The sequence below is a fragment of the Gossypium hirsutum genome, chromosome A10 (assembly GCF_007990345.1).
Source record: "Gossypium hirsutum isolate 1008001.06 chromosome A10, Gossypium_hirsutum_v2.1, whole genome shotgun sequence".
NCBI lineage: Eukaryota > Viridiplantae > Streptophyta > Magnoliopsida > Malvales > Malvaceae > Gossypium > Gossypium hirsutum.
The window spans coordinates 102,720,236-102,737,447 of record NC_053433.1 but is presented as its reverse complement, the minus strand read 5'-3'; the positions used below and the strand labels follow the sequence as shown (position 1 = coordinate 102,737,447).

The following is a 17,212-nucleotide window of genomic DNA, read 5'->3' as shown; positions in this document are numbered from 1 at the left end:
GTGAGCTTCTTAAAGATCACATCAGTCAATTCATCACTCTTTTAAATGATTTAAAGAACATTGAGGTTCATATTGACGATGAAGATCAAGCTATGCTGTTATTATGCTCTTTACCCTCTTCATACAAGTCTTTCAGGGAAACCCTGATTTATGGCAGAGACAAACTCTTGTTCGAAGATGTGAAAGGTCATTTGTTGAGTAGAGACAAACTCGACAATGAGTTTGATTTGAATAGCAAAGCAGATAGACAAGCTTCCGTTTTGGTAGCATCAAAGAAACGAGACAAAAGGTGCCGCTATTGCAAAAAGTTAGGTCACGTCAAAGCAGATTGTTATAAACTGCGAAATAAAAGAGCTGCTGAGAGTAACGAGGAAGATGTAGCTGGTGCTAATTTGGTCGATGAAGGCGGTGATGATTTCTTGTTAGTGTCAACGAGCGATAACTCCAAGCTTACGTCTGAGTGGATCCTAGATTCAGGATGTTCTTTCCACATGTGTCCCAATAGAGAATGGTTCTCCACATACAGTTCAGTGGAAGGTGGAGTTGTGCACATGGGAAACGATTCATCTAGTAAAATAATCGGTATTGGTACTGTTAAAATTAGGATACACGATGGGACGATTAGGACACTCTCAGATGTCAGGTATGTACCTGATTTACGAAAGAATCTCATCTCCTTGAGTATTTTAGACTTGAAAGGATGCAGAATCAACATCGAGTCGAGCGACATTAAAGTATCTCGTGGAGCTCTCGTTTTGTTAAAAGGTAAAAGAACCGGCAGTCTTTATATTCTGGAAGGTTCTACAGTGACCGGTGAAATCAGACGTCCCTCGTCCGTTACGGAGTCAAAGTCAACTCATTTGAAGCGGAGGCAACTTGGTCATAGGAGGGAAAAAGGTATGACCGTTTCGTTGAAGAGAGGTTCTCTTTTGGATGCAGGTTTTGAAAAGTTAGGGCACTGTATTCGTGAAAATCAGACCCGGGTTAGTTTTGATTTGGCAGTGCACAAATCGAAGGCTAGAAGTCTTCCAGCTTCTAAGCATAGATTCGACTCAGTTAATTCCCTGCATAGTTCAAGATAGGCCCATGGCGGGTTTTGGCAAAGATGGCATTGAAAGAATTTGTGTCAAGGTGGAGATTGTTAGAATTGTGTGACCCAAATTCTAAGAGATTGCTTGCAAGTCAAGTTAAACAAAAATATATTTTCTTTCTAGAAGATTTAGTATTTATTAGTATAATATATTTAGCATTTATTAGTATAGTTTATTTGACTTACTAATTTAGCCTATAAATAGGCTCCTTTATAATCTTAGAAAAAGAGACACCCATTATATTAGAACTCATAACACATTCAGAGAATTTTGTGTTTACGTTTGAGGGTTCTTTGTTTTTCGGGTTTTCGGGGTTTAGTTTTTTATCTCCATCTTTTGTACTCTTCATTCTTTTGCCATTATAGTAAAATTATCTTTGCCCGTGGTTTTTTATCCTCTTTTGAGGGGTTTTCCACGTTAAATTTGTGTGTTCATCTTCTCAATTTCTTCTACTATTTTTACTTGTACGTTGCTTATTCGGGACGATCCTAACACATTACGTTAAAAGACAAAATCATTATATTATTTATGTAGTTAAATAATATTGTACTTCATCTACTAGTTAAATAATCGCTTCATGTAAACGCAACATTAAGTATAAATAATAGGATTCGTTAACTCGACTCGACTTGACTCAAAATTTTTTGACTCGATTCGATTCGATTTTGAAAAAAATCAAATTAAGTTTGGTTGCTAAAATAGGATTCGTCAACTCGACTAACTCGAAATTTTTTGACTCGATTCGACTTGACTCGATCGAAGACTCACCCCTACCTAAATGTCGTTTTACTCATTTTAGTTGATTTTTTATTTTTCTTTGAAATCAAACGCAATAAAAGAACAATTTTGACAATAGATCAAGGGAGGGACTTAGGAAAATTTGGTGAAACCGTTTTAATTTGTTATTTGATTTTTTTATTAAATTCTCGTTATTGCTAGACTTATTTGTTGAACACACGAAAAGAAAGATAAATGATTGCGAAATTAATTCTTAGTCTACACTCAAATTAATTTTTTTGTTGCTTTTATTTTTTTATTTAATTTTGTGTTGTAGTTACCACCACACTTGAATAGAGCAAGTCGTTGATGCTACAAAAATAGCAAAGGATGGGTCAAGTTTGATATATTTTCTGAGCATTTTAACAAGGAAGTTTTCTAATTCTTTGCTTATTTTTGGAACACTGAGGACAATGTTTGACTTAAATGTGGGGAAGTCGAGCTAATTTAATTTAATTTAATTTAATTTAATTTAATTTAATTTAATTTAATTTTTTAATTATATATTTTTAAAATTTTTGCTTATTTTATTTTATTTTTTCAATTTTTACATGATGCATGTTTACATGAAATCTCAACTTGATGAGATGTTGAAATATTTTTATAAGCTCTTCAGATTTGTAACTTTGTCGTAATGAATATTTTCGAAACATTTATGTTGACTTTTTATAGAATTTGTAACATTAATTTATGTTGTTAGGATGTTTTTTAGAACAATATATGCTTCATATAATCTTAAGTCACTGCTCTTCTCTATTGGTATGCTTTTTATAATCGATTTTAGAATTTTTGAGAGAACAATTTTGTTTGAAGCATGTTTACAAAGAATTATCTAGGTCAAATTTTGAATTATTTTGAGCTTGAGTATTGGGTCGCACATTGATAAATGTATTTAATTGAAATTTTTTGATAATGAGCATGAGAAATTGATTTAATTAATCTTTTTTTGTCTAAAGCTATGAAGAATCTCATAGGCAAAAAGCACATTATTCGAAATTAATCTATCCGGTACAAAGGCACTTTGGGCACCATCAATGCTTTGCCTATTATACTTTTGAATCGGTTCGCAATCATTATACTACTATTTTATAAAGAACATTGCATAAACTAATAGGTCTGAAATTTCCTAAATTCACTGGATTAGGGACTCTAGGAACAAGCACAATATTAGTAATATTACAAAGGTCCACAGGCATACCTCTGTTTAAAATGCCCAAGCAATATTCTGTTACCTCATCACCCACAATATGCCAAAAATGTTGGAAGAATATAGCCAGAAAACCATCCTCCCCCGATGCCTTCGTAGGACCCATCTCTTTAAGAGCCACCACAACTTTCTCTTTTCGTATAATTCACTATCATCTTCGAATTCTCTTCCTCAAAAACACACCTCTCAATCCTAGTAAGGATATGCTCAATATCCCCACACCCATTAAATGAGAAAAGTTGTTGAAAATAACTACCTACAATTTCCTCCATCTCCCCTTCATCACTAGTCACTCTTCCATCATCGTGCCTTAAGCTATCAATAATGTTTCTTCTCCTCCTTTGTGAGGCATAATTATGAAAAAAAATTGTATTTTTGTCCCCTAATTTCAACCAGTTTGCCCGAGCCCTTTGCTCCTAATACATATCGTCTTTATCTATCTCTAAATTAAGGTGAACTCTGGTGTCAATCAATTTATCCATATTCTCATCAGTTTTGTCTTGATCCAAGAGGATCTTTACTTTTTCTGTCAGCTCCTTCTTACAACCTTCCCTCTTATGTCGAAGCCCACTGCCCATCTCCCAAGCCCATACTGTAAACCCTTTAATTTTTCTAAGATATCGACTCTACCTCCTTGCCACAATCGTCTAACCTCATCCACACAAGTCTCCTCCTTAACCCACCATGCCTCAAATCTAAATATCCTTCTGGGCATGGAATCCAATCCTATATCTGTATTAAGCAAAAGGGGACAATGGTCAAAGAAATAATGCGGCAAATGATGGATTACTAATGATGGAAACAAATTCCTCTATTCCAAATTTGTCACTCATCTGTCAAGCCTTTCACGAATATTAGTCTCTGGTAAATTTCCCTCTCCCATGTAAATCAAGTACCCAAAAAACCAACATTCATTAGTTGAGACTCATCCAAAACATCCTTAAAAGCAGCCACCCTCCTCTCTTCCATTGGTATGCCACCCACATTCTCAAATGAATAAAAAATCTCATTAAAATCTCCACAAATCATCCAAGGTAAGCCTTTGGATTGACTTAGCTAGGTTTCCCAAAATCTCTTAAGTAACCCCACTATTCTGCGTATAAGAGGAGCCATAAAACCCGATAAACCCCTATTCTTTTCCATCATCACTTTCCTTCAAGGCGACATCAATGTGATAGGCCGAATAACTTTTTAAACTAACATTGGTATTATCTTTCCATGCCAAACATAAACCTCCTATTGATTCATCAACTATAATATCAACCCCATTTAGAAAACCATACTTCCTCTAACATTTTCCATTTTTACCTTGCTCAATTTAGTCTCTATGATGAAAACCACCTAAGGATTATACAGTTTCAACACATATTGAAACCTTCTAATAGCTCGTGAACTCCTCAATCCACGGATATTCCAACTAAAGATTTTCATTGGGATAGATCGGCTTGCCCCTTGGCAGCTGCCGATATAAAGTGGATTTTTTCCAAATTCTTATGTTCTTCATAACCAGTGACCCCACCTCCTCCTCTTCCATAGATTTATTGCTCTCCCTTCTAGGCCTTTTCTTTCCATTACCACCCTCTATCACACACATCGCCGAATCTTAGTCTATGTTTAGCCGACCTTGTAAATTCAAATAAATCCCTTCCACACTCAAATTCCAATTACGGTCCTCTTCTAAATAAATCCTCAATATGGGGTTAATACAACCTCTCAACCCTTTTCTACTCTCTTTCTCCCTTTTGTGTCCACCCAAATCAATCCCTTCGTAATTATTTCCCTATTTTGCCTCTCCCCTTTCACCCCTTAACCATACACTATTCGTTGTAAGTGTTTGTCTAGATTGAGATCTTAGTGACGAGTCCCACCCTATTTTAGCTACTTCAAACCCTAAATCCATCTTCACTTGACAAAAATAATCGCATGGCCTAGTCGGCCATAAAAGAAACAGAATAAAGTTAATCATTCATATTTAAAATTGACATACAATCAATTCTCGGATGAAGCTAAAACCCTATTCTTCCTTCTCAAAAGACACCTCACATCCATCTGCATCCTAATACGAAGATAATTTCGCACCTATCTACCCAGATTTGCACCATCATATTTTAAGAACTTCCTAATGAAATCCCCCATTTGTCTCGTCAGAATCTAAGAGAAATACCCTGGAGGCACATCATGAATCTAAACCCAGAAATTTGAAAAGATTAAAGGCACCTTCAGCGGATCTTCACCATCCTCCAAATGATGAACCAACAATAAATGACTGTTAAAGGTCCATAGAGATCCTTTCAAAACCCTTTCTAGATCCATCCTATGAAATTTGAACCCATTTAACTAGATGCCACAGACTTGCCATCGTGCTTCTCATCGTTGGGAAGTGTATAACACTTGCTGTTAAAAAACACCCTACCAAACATAATTCCTCCTTCTTAAAAACTGGATTCGGCCCTCTCTGCACCTGAACAACTTCATCTTCCTCATTATCCAATGATAACGCAACAAATCCTCCTTCTATTCCCCCATTTCACCCAAATAAAACGTCCTCAAATTTAAAGAAATCAAGTGATTAATCTTGACGGCACTGCCTAAAAACCTAAAAAAAACCACAAAACACACTAAAACCCTAAAAAATAAGAACCTGCTAGACACAGCAGATAGAGACGTTCTAGAAGAGCAGACTCTAAATGCTTCAAGAGTTTGTTCTCATTAATAGTGTAATAATTTATAGGCAATCCTTTTGTAGGTCCGTTAAGGGGTAGACGTTGACTACAGGTTTTAAAGCTACTTCGTACCCAGAGCGAGAATCGAACCTTCAACCATTGGTTAATATAGGAACAACCTTAATAATCTCACCTAACCCCTTGTTTAAGTTATTAAGTACATGTATTTATCAATAACTAGATTAACTTCTCAACTGGGCAAAGTACAATGACTAAATTATAACAAAGAAAGTAAATGAATTAACTTTTAAATTTTTTTGAAGTATAAGAATGAAATTTATAATTAAATCTAAATTCTCGTATTCTAAAACAAAAATTATGTATTTTATGGTTTATTCTTAAATTTAGATCATATTCAATTTTTTATGCTAAATATTAGATTCATTATTCTAACAAATTCCGACCATCATTTAAACTTATTTACTGACAAGTGTTAGGTGCACTTTCAAGAAAAAAATATGGGTTCAAATATTAGAGATGACACTATTGAGGACAATCACGAACTTTGAAAGAGTTAATCTCTACGAACCGTATAATAGGCATAAATGATACCTTGATTCATAAAAAAATCATTTAAACCTATTTTAATTCAAATAGGGTTGGATATCAAAGTTTGGTATCTATTTTATTATTGGATAATGAATTGGATTATTCAAACCAATATTCATTTACATATTTAGGCTTTATTCATTTTTAAATATATATTTAAATAATTTAATTAATTTGAATGATAAAATATTGGTGTATAAGATACAAGGTTTAGTAAATTAAATCAAATATAAAATACCAAATAAATTAATTGGTGGTATAGTATAAAGGGTCTGTGCATGTAGCCTCTCCCTCTCCCTCACACTCTCATCCTCTCTTCCTTGTGTAAACTGAAAACAGGGAAGAAGATTTTAGAAAGTTTGATTTTTCATTTGGATTTTTTACATATTTTTCATTTTAAAGGGGAGGCAAAAGTTGAAGAGAAGAAGTAAAATCTGACTTGGAAGCAGTGTCCGGCACCGGAGAATTGAGGTCCGTCACCATTTTTCTTCCCATTTTCATTTTAGTGATGGTACGTAAAAACTTGTATGAGCATAAGTGGATTAAACGTCTTATCTGACTTAATTGTTGAATTCTGTTAGGTGGATTTCAATTTTAGCTGTTTTAGTGGTTTAATAGCTCTGTTTAATTATATCCATAATAGTTAATATTTTTAAATATATTTATATAAGTGGATTAAGTAAATTAAATGTATTTATATTTTCATTATTTTAAATGTATTTATAATATATTTATTTTAAAATGGTTAATTATTCAATACAGTGAAATGAAAAACCTCCACTTGTTTAAGATGTTGTCACATAAAAAATAATAATAATAAAGGAAGACATTACATCATTCTAAACTTTTTTTTATTTCACCGGGACGTGTACAAAATAATTATTAATATTTTATAATATATATTTTAAATAAGTTAAGTGATTGATCCGACCAATGTTAAGTTCGGTTGGGCTGACTTATACTTTAAAAATAGATCTTATCAATTATTTTTTATTTTGATTGAATTAAATCGTGTTTATTTTGGTAATTGATTTTTTTCATTATGTAATATTTTATACTTGTTGATAAGTTGAATTATTGAAAAGTGGAACAGTTGGGTAAAATTATAAACCTCAAAAATGGGCTTGATAAAAAAAAATTATTTTCTAAATAGACCGGGTCTTGAATAAGTTTTTTCGGCCTGGCCCGATCCAAATTTTCAAAAAAAATTTTACTATTTTACTGTTATTTTGTTGTTATTTTTCTACTATTTTATTGTCATTTAACTATTATGTTGTTATTGTCTGGATATTATAGAAGTTTTGTTTTATTGTTAATTTTACTACTATTTTAAAGACATTTGCTTGTTAAGTTGCACATATATTAATATTATTTAAGTGTAAAAACTTTTTTAATTTATTTTCAATTTGTTAGGAAATATTTATTTAATATTTTTGATATATTATATTTTTATATATAAAAATGAAAAAATTAATACAGACGGGCCAAGCCGAGTCCGAGTTTCAACATTTTTATTCAAACAAGACTTAAACAAAATTTTAATCCCATTTTTTAAGCTAGAGTTGAGCCTATCAATCGGGTCTAGCACTCGGCCCACACCATTCACAACTCTATGAGTAGTCACGACTATCATTGGTCTTCACAAAATCCACACACATGCATTTTATACTCTGCACTGTTTTGCCTATGTGATTAAAAGGATGTTTTTGGATACATGTGTTGCTGTCATTGTATAATATAAGATTCATGTAAAACCAATTTTTTTCTACTTCTATTGAATTAGCTATGGGAAACATGAGAACTGCATTCGAAGGGATGATCGAAGACATCAAGGGTAGAAGCGCTTTGTACAAGCAAGATTGGACAAATGGACTTCGCTCTGTCTTTCGGTATTTTTGATGTTTTTGGCACTACGTTATGTTCCTTTGATAAAGACATTTCCGATTTTGATTCATATTTCAATTGTTATTTCTACCAGGATATTAGCTCCAACTTTCTACATCTTCTTTGCTTCTGCACTGCTTGTAATTGCCTTTGGAGAGCAATTGAGTCGAGACACAGGTACTCTATTTGTTTATCTCCTTAAAAACTAGAATGTTCAATTGTTATTAGTGCTGAAAACTCATAAACCTTACATTGTTTTTGTTCTTTTCTTTTTTTCAGATGATGCCCTCGGCGCGGTGGAAACATTGACTTCGGCAACTAGTTGTGGAATCATTCACTCCATTCTAGGTGGACAGCCTTTGTTGATAGTAGATGTTGCAGAGCCAACAATTATAATGTATACTTATTTGTACCATTTCTGCAAACAAAGACCAGACTTTGGCCAGAAACTCTTCTTAGCTTGGAATGCATGGTAATGGATTTTAATATTTTTTCAAGCTTCTTGATTCCACAGAAATGTTCTTATTTGCTTTCTTTTACCAAGGTGTGTGTACGGACAGCTACGCTGCTCATTCTTCTTGCTATATTCAATGAATGCACCATAATCACAAGATTTACAAGAATTGCAGGAGAGGGTTTGGGCATATTGATAACTGTTCTTTTCCTTCAAGAGGCTATTAAGGTATTGAATGACTTGAACAACAAAGAAATTATGATGTTTAGGATGACAGATTCTTGTGGTTTTAACATTTAACCTCCATAATAATAATGTTTGGATGATAGGGAGTGATTAGTGAGTTCCATGTTCCCAAAGGTGAAAATCCCAAGCTAGTGAAATATCAGTTCCCCTAGCTTTACACAAATGGGTTGCTTGCAATCATTTTCTCATCTGGGGTTCTATTAACTTCCTTAAAGACACGTAAGGCAAGATTGTGGCATTATAGAACAGGTACCTACATTAACTCACTAATTGGGATTTTACTGATTTGATAGTTTCACCGATCTTTAAAAGTCATGTTTCTGTCGGCTCTTCTTTCAGGTTGGCTTCGAGGTTTTGTTGTAGATTAGGGGGTTCACCTTATGATCTTGTGTTGGACAGCATTGTCTTACATGATACCCGGACAAGTTAGTTCTGGAGTTCCTAGGAGGCTGTTCCGTCCACAGCTTTGGGACCTTGAAACAGTCCATCATTGGACTGTGATAAAGGTATGTTAAGAATCCATTATTTGATATACTTACCATTGAACTGTCTTTAAAATGAGCATGTGTTGAATATCTAAAATGTTTTTTTTCCTTGTTACAGGATATGGGAAAGGTGCCAATTATGTATATCTTTGTTGCCATTATACCAGCAGTAATGATAGCAGGTTTATACTTCTGTGATCACTGTTAAATTGACTCCTATTTTCAGTCAAATTTGAGAAATAATATTTCAGTTAAACTCTGTTTACTTGTTTCAATCAAACACTGATTAGTTTAGATTATTTTACTATTATTTGACTTATGAATTTAGCCTATAAATAGGCTCTTTTACAACCTTAGAAAAATACACCCATTAGAGATTAAAACTCATAACACATTTAGAGAATTTTGTATTTACGTTTTGAGGGTTCTTTGTTTTCGGGTTTTCGGGGTTTAGTCTTAATCTCCATTTTTTGTACTCTTCGTTATTTTGCCATTATAGTAAAATTATCTTTGCCGTGGTTTTTTATTCTCTTTGGAGGGGTTTTTTCACGTTAAATTTGTGTGTTCAATTTCTCAATTTATTCCGCTATTTTCTTGTTCGTTGCTTAATCGGGTAGATTCCTAACAAGTGGTATTAGAGCTAATTTAATTTTCATAGATCAGCCCGTTTAGAAATGACAACAACAAGGTTTGAAATTGAGAAGTTCGATGGTGAGACAAATTTCAATCTGTGGCAAGTTCGGATGATGGCAATTCTAGTTCAATCAGGCTTGAAAAAGGTTGTTACCAGGAAAAAGCCTGAGAATCTAAATAAAACAGAATTGGAACAACTTGATGAAAAGGCTTTATCTGCAATCCAGTTGTGCCTCGCGAATACGGTATTGCAAGAGGTATTGATAGAGAAAATCTCATCCGCCTTGTGGAAAAGGTTAGAAACTCTTTATGCGACTAAGTCTCTGGCTAACCGTTTAGTGTTGAAACAACGTCTATTTAAGTTTCACATGAACGAAGATGAGGTTCTTAGAGATCACATTAGTCAATTCATTACTCTTTAAAATGATTTAAAGAATGTTAAGGTTCATATTGACGATGAAGATCAGGCTATGTTATTATTGTGCTCTTTACCCCCTTCACACAAGTCTTTTAGGGAGACCCTGATTTATGGCAGAGACAAACTCTCGTTTGAAGATGTGAAGGGTCATTTGTTGAGTAAAGACAAACTCGAAAATGAGTTTGGTTTGGATAGCAAGGCAGATAGGCAACCTTCCGTTTTGGTAGCATCAAAAAAACAAGACAAAAGGTGTCGCTATTGTAAAAAGTTAGGTCACGTCAAAGCAAATTGTTATAAACTGCGAAATAAAAGAGCTGCTGAGAGTAACGAGGAAGATGTAGCTAGTGCTAATTTAGTCGATGAAAGCGGTGATGATTTCTTGTTAGTGTCAACTAGCGATAACTCCAAGCTCACGTCTGAGTGGATCCTAGATTCAGGATGTTCTTTGCACACGTGTCCCAATAGAGAATGGTTCTCCACATACAGTTCAGTTGAAGGTGAAGTTGTGCACATGAGAAACGATTCATCTAGTAAGGTAATTGGCATTGGTACTGTTAAAATTAAGATGCACGATGGGACAATTAGGATATTCTTAGATGTCAGGTATGTACCTGATTTACAAAAGAATCTCATCTCCTTGAGTATTTTAGACTTGAAAGGATGCAGAATCAACATCGAGTCGAGCGGCATTAAAGTATCTCGTGGAGCTCTCGTTTTGTTAAAAGGTAAAAGAACTGGCAGTCTTTATATTCTGGAAGATTCTACAGTGACCAGTAAAATTGGACGTCCCTCGCCTGTTACGGAGTTGAAGTCAACTTGTTTGGAGCAGAGGCAACTTGGTCATAGGAGGGAAAAATGTATGACTGTTTCGTTGAAGAGAGGTTCTCTTTTGGATGCAGGTTTTGAAAAGTTAAGGCACTGTAATGACTCGAATTTTACCGTTATCGAAAAAGTGTATTTTCGGGTCTCTGTTTCTGAAAAATGGATTCGTAAATATTTATTAAAAATATTTACGAAGTAAAATGAGTAGTTAATTAAAGTTTAATTAAGTGAATTTAATTTAATTAAGAGTAATTAAGAAAAAAGACTAAATTGAATAAGGGGTAAAAGTTAAATTATAGATTAAAAGAAAATAAAAAGGACTAAAAAGGAAATTATACAAAAAGTATAAATTGAGGCGGTGTACGGTGAAGAAAATCTAAGATTTTTTTTATGTTTAATATATTATTATATTATTATATAATAAAGATATTTTATGTTTTAATTATATTATATTATCTTATATTATATTATATAAACTAAAGAAACAAAAGAAAGGAAATAGAAACAGAATGAAACGAAACAGAGAGCAGGGGAGAAAAAGAAAGAAAGAAAGAAAGGGAGAAAAGAGAAAATTGAAGGTTTGAAGCTTTAAGCTTTAATAGGTAAGTCAATCAAGCCCTTTTTACTTAATTTTGATGTTTTAGAAGTTTTAGAACAAAGTTTTGATGAAATTAAGTTGATATTTTGAAAGTTATTAGATTTCTAGATATTGTCCATGTTAAATAAAATGATGAATTAAGGGCTAAATTAATAAAAATTCAAGTTAGAAATGATATAAGGATTGAATTGTAAAGTGATTCATAAGTTTTATGCTTTAAGGACTAAATTGAAAGAATTTTGAAATTATGGTTTTATGACGAAAAATAGATAATTATGTCTAATTTTGGTTAAAAATTGAGTAGAAATAAAGTATGAATTAAGATAGAAAAGTAAGTGAATTTAGTTAGAATTAAATTGAAATTAAAGTAAATTAACATTTTGTACTAAGACTATTTTGGACAGCAGCAGTAGTCTAAGTTTGAAAAATCATAAAAAATTGTAGAAATTTAATTAGAGGATGAATAAAATATGGAATTAAATATTATTAAGTTTAGTTTCTTATAGAAGAAACGGTATAAGCAATTGAGTTATAAATTATGAGATATAATGAATTTTGTGAGATAAGGTCAGAATGAATTCGAGTTTCCCTATTCTGACTTTGGAAAATCACCAAAAATTGAATAAAAATAATTAGAGGCTTAAAGTTATATTTTTAGAATCCCTAATGAGTCTATTTTCAGGAGAAATCAACGGGAATATTATCCGAGTTCTGTACTGTGAGATAATTAATTTTTAGTGAAGAAGAGACGAAACTGTCAGACAGCAGAATAGGGGTGAATTTGAAGAATAAACTGTACTTAATGGCTAAACCAAAAATTCTGAAAATTTTATTGTAAGATGATTTGTGAGTCTAGTTTCAGGAAAAATTAGCGGATCTTAATTTAGAATTCTGTAACTCAAGATATGAATTAGTAATGTATTAATGATTATGAATTGTATTAATTTCGTAGTCAATGTGGTACCGGAAATCTCGGCTAAGAAAGGACAAGACAAAGTCAACGGGAGTTAGCTCTAAAATTACGGTTTGTATTTCTATAATCCGAACTTAGTTATTATTTGTTATATTTATATACATATGGAAATTGTTAGTGTTAGAATTATGATGTTTTACAATTGGAATGGATTGATTTTGGTATGCGATGAATTTATTGAATTTTTATTGATTGAAATTATTTTGATTGAATTTATATTGATTGAATTATATAATATATATAACTTATGTAGAAATTTGAATATTGAATAAATGTTATATTGAAAAATATATTGATCAGAAATATGAGGAAATTGATATGAATATATGAGATTATGATATTTGAATATTTGGTATTGAAAAGTAAATTGAATTGTATTGAATTATGAATTAATGTGCATAATTGAAATATATTTGTTGAATTGAATGAAATTGTATGAATTGTGAAAATGGGTAAATATGTGTAATTATCGGAATGAGATATTGATGAAAGAATTATTAAATTGAGAAAGTGAATGAAATACCCTATTAACTAGTCGGGCTGAGTCGGATATAATTGGCATGCCATAAGATTTGGAAGTGTACGGGATTTGCCGGCTTTATCGATCAGGCACTTTATGTGTCGTATTTCAGGCACCTCGTGTGTCGTATCAGGCACCTCGTGTGTCGTTTTAGGCACTTTATGTGTCGTATACTGATTAGGTACTATGTACCGTTTTAGGCACAATGTGCCGTACTGGTGTGTTTGGGTTGGAATCCGTGTATCCGTCAAAGTCCGGGTTTGTTAATAGGGGTAAATAAGTGAAAGATAAATCGAATAAATTTGATTGATCAAGCTATTGAAATGAAACGAGAAATTGAATTGAGAATTGAAAATTTAGATATGAAATTGAAAATATGAACCAAAGGTTCATGAAATGATTGGAGTTCGAATTGATGATATATGATGCCACTTGATGAATTGAAATGTGATTTGAGATATATGAATCGTATGTATATACTGAAAGCTATCAGGGATAGTAAGTTGATATGATATAAATGAAATTGACTGTTATTGAAATGAATTAAAATGGAATATGATTGGTAAGTGTATAGTTGAATATAGTTTAATGATATTGAATTGTGAGTAAATTAAGGAAAGCTATACCGAGTAGTAAGTGAAAGAATGGAGTAAATAATAATGAATTTAGTTAAGAATTGAACAATTATGTTATTGTGTTTATTATATGATTTGTATAAAATTTATATGGTAAGTAGTTGAAATTTATCTATGAATAAATAATTGAATAATTGTAATTGTTATTATGATCTTAAGTATTTGTTATATTATTAATTGTTCGGATTATAGAAATACCACTAAGTATACCATACTCAGCGTACGGTTTGTTTCCATGCGCAGGTTAAGTAAAGATAGTACGTTGAATCAGCATCCCAAGACGATCCCGAATTCATTAAGGTAAAGTATGTTGAGTATTGATAATGGCATGTACCCAGAATGTTTAATGAGAGTCATTTAAGTTGTAAAAGTATTGATGAAATGAGTAAATTATGGTTGGCAACGGTATGTAGTATGAATTTTGAAATTTACTAAAAATTCGTAGTGATTCTAAATTAGTCCCGAATTGAATTTACTGTTCATATTGGACCGCGAGGGCCCATTAAAGGGACGACATCTTAAAACTAGGATGTGTGTGAATATTTATTTTAATTAATGATCGAAATTGGACTGTACTTACTGGTAATGTCTCGTAACCCTGTTCCGGTGACGGTATAGGGTTAGGGGACGTTACAGGCACCGTGTTCGTGAAAATCAGACTCGAGTTAGTTTTGATTTGACAGTATACAAGTCGAAGGCTAGAAGACTTCCAGTTTCTAAGCACAAATTCGACTCAGTTAATTCCCTGCATAGTTCAAGATAGGCTCATGGCGGGCTTTGGCAAAGATGGCGTTGTGGAAATATGAATCAAGGTGGAGATTTGTTAAATATGACTTCTATTTTTAGTCAAATTTGAGAAATAATATTTCAATTAAACTCTGTTTACTTGTTTTAATCAAACACTGATTATTTTATATTATTTTACTATTATTTGACTTATGAATTTAGCCTATAAATAGGCTCTTTTACAACCTTAGAAAAATACACCCATTAGAGATTGGAACTCATAACACATTTAGAGAATTTTGTGTTTACATTTTGAGGGTTCTTTGTTTTCGGGTTTTTGGGGTTTAGTCTTAATCTCCATCTTTTGTACTCTTCGTTATTCTACCATTATAGTAAAATTATCTTTGCCCTTGGTTTTTTATTCTCTTTGGAGGGGTTTTTCCACGTTAAATTTGGTTGTTCAATTTCTCAATTTATTCCGCTATTTTCTTGTTCGTTGCTTAATCAGGTCGATTCCTAACAATCACAGTGTTGCTTCACAGATGGCACAACAAAAGGAGTTTAACCTTAAAATTCCCTCTGCTTACCATTATGATATCTTACTGCTAGGAGTTATGGTACTTAAAACTCCTCTTACAAGTTTTATTTTCATTATATACGTATTTCATAATATATGAGGCTTAAATGCTTGTTGTCAATCATGGTTTGCAGACTTTGATTTGTAGGTTGCTGGGACTCCCTCCTTCATATGGGGTCCTTCCACAATTTCCCATGCACACTAAGAGCCTTGCCGTTCTCAAAAAGCAGGTATGACATTGTACTTTTTTAGAGACCATTCATCTATTATTCAGAAAAAATGGCAAAAAGTGCCAAAGAGGGCAATCACAACTAGAAAGCAACTCAGAAATTTAAGGAAGGACGAAAGTTGTGTTCATAGAAATGGACAAATCTGTTACTGTAAGTATTATAGACATGATTTGCAAGCATATTTGATTGGCTACAAGACTCACTAAAGAATAATTTTTGGATTGCAGTCTACTTCAGTAGATAAGAGTTCAAGAACTTGAAAGAGGCTATAATGAAACATGACGGGAAGGCAATTGCGAAAGAAAATTCCGATCCTGAGAAATATATCGATGCTTATTTGCCAGTAAGAGTTAATGAGCAAAGGATGATGAGCAACTTACTGCAGTCATTGCTTGTTGGACTTTGATTGTTTGCTCTGCCTATCGTAAAAAAAGATTTCGGCCTCGATACTGTGGGGATACTTTGCCTACATGGCTATTGACAGCCTCCCAGGGAACCAGTTCTGGGGAAGGTTGTTGCTACTGTTCAACACCCCAGCTGGCGTTACAAGTAAGTCATTGTATCTTAAAACAGACATTTTATGAAACCGAATGTGAGGGTTGGCATGGTTTTGTTTCTTGTATCATTGAGCAGAGTCTTGGAAGGTGTTCATGCACCATATTTGGAGACTGTACCTTTCAAGTCCATTTTGATGTTTACATTGTTCCAATTGGTATATTTTGTGGCATGTTACGCAGTGACATGGTTCCCGACAGCTAGAATACTGTTCCTGATGCCGTTCTTCCTCCTCATCAGCATCAGACAGTACATCCTTCCAAAGCTTTTCCCTCCTGAATGTCTTCGGGAACTTGATGCTGCCGAGTACAAAGAAATTGTAGGCAAACCATGAAAAAGCATAGACAAGGTAGTGTTTAGACCAGAAAGAGAATCAACAAGTGAAGAGACTAAAGACAGCATTTGTGATGCTGAGATATTGGATGAAATGACAACCTACAGAGGAGAGTTGATGTTTAGAAAGAAAGAAAGGTTACACAAGGTATATATATATGTTATATATTTAAATCTACATTTTGCAATATGATATTCCATTACCAGATTATATAGCTTATTATCCCCATGCTTGAATATGGGGATACGGGTTCGTCCATGAGAGCAATATTAAACTTTAGTGTCCAGTGAATCGGTAACGATAATCGTCATCCTGTGGTTGATTGAAGAAACAATCATGATCCTATAGAAAGAATGTCCAAGAATGTTACCTTTTGTATAGATTCAACATAGTATTTCCCCTTTCTTCTTCATAGTTTTTGACAAATTGAAAGGCCAATTTCTTTTATTGGTCTTATTGTTAAAATATGTTCTTCCTTGCATGAGTAATAATAATAAAAGAGCCTGTTTCAGTTTGCTTTTTCTCCTTTGGCCTTTTGAACGATGTCTCATGGCATGCCCATGAGCCATGGTGGATTCCCTTTGCAATTTCTCCTTGGGCATTTTTCTCTAAAATTATGGTTGCAACTCTGGTTTGTTTTCGTTGGATGTAATTATGATTCAATAAACGGAAACTCATACTACAAATAAAAAATATAATAAATTGAAGCATTTTCAAGCGTTATCTTTCCATTGGATATGTCGGGATGCAAATAAGATTGCTCATTGTCTTGCTA

The 17,212-nt window shown here is 33.1% G+C and overlaps 1 pseudogene; it reads left to right on the top strand.

Annotated features, from left to right (window-relative positions):
- The first annotated feature begins 8,132 nt into the window (after positions 1-8,132).
- On the top strand, positions 8,133-16,933 carry LOC121203496 (probable boron transporter 6; annotated as a pseudogene).
- The last annotated feature ends 279 nt before the right edge of the window (positions 16,934-17,212 follow it).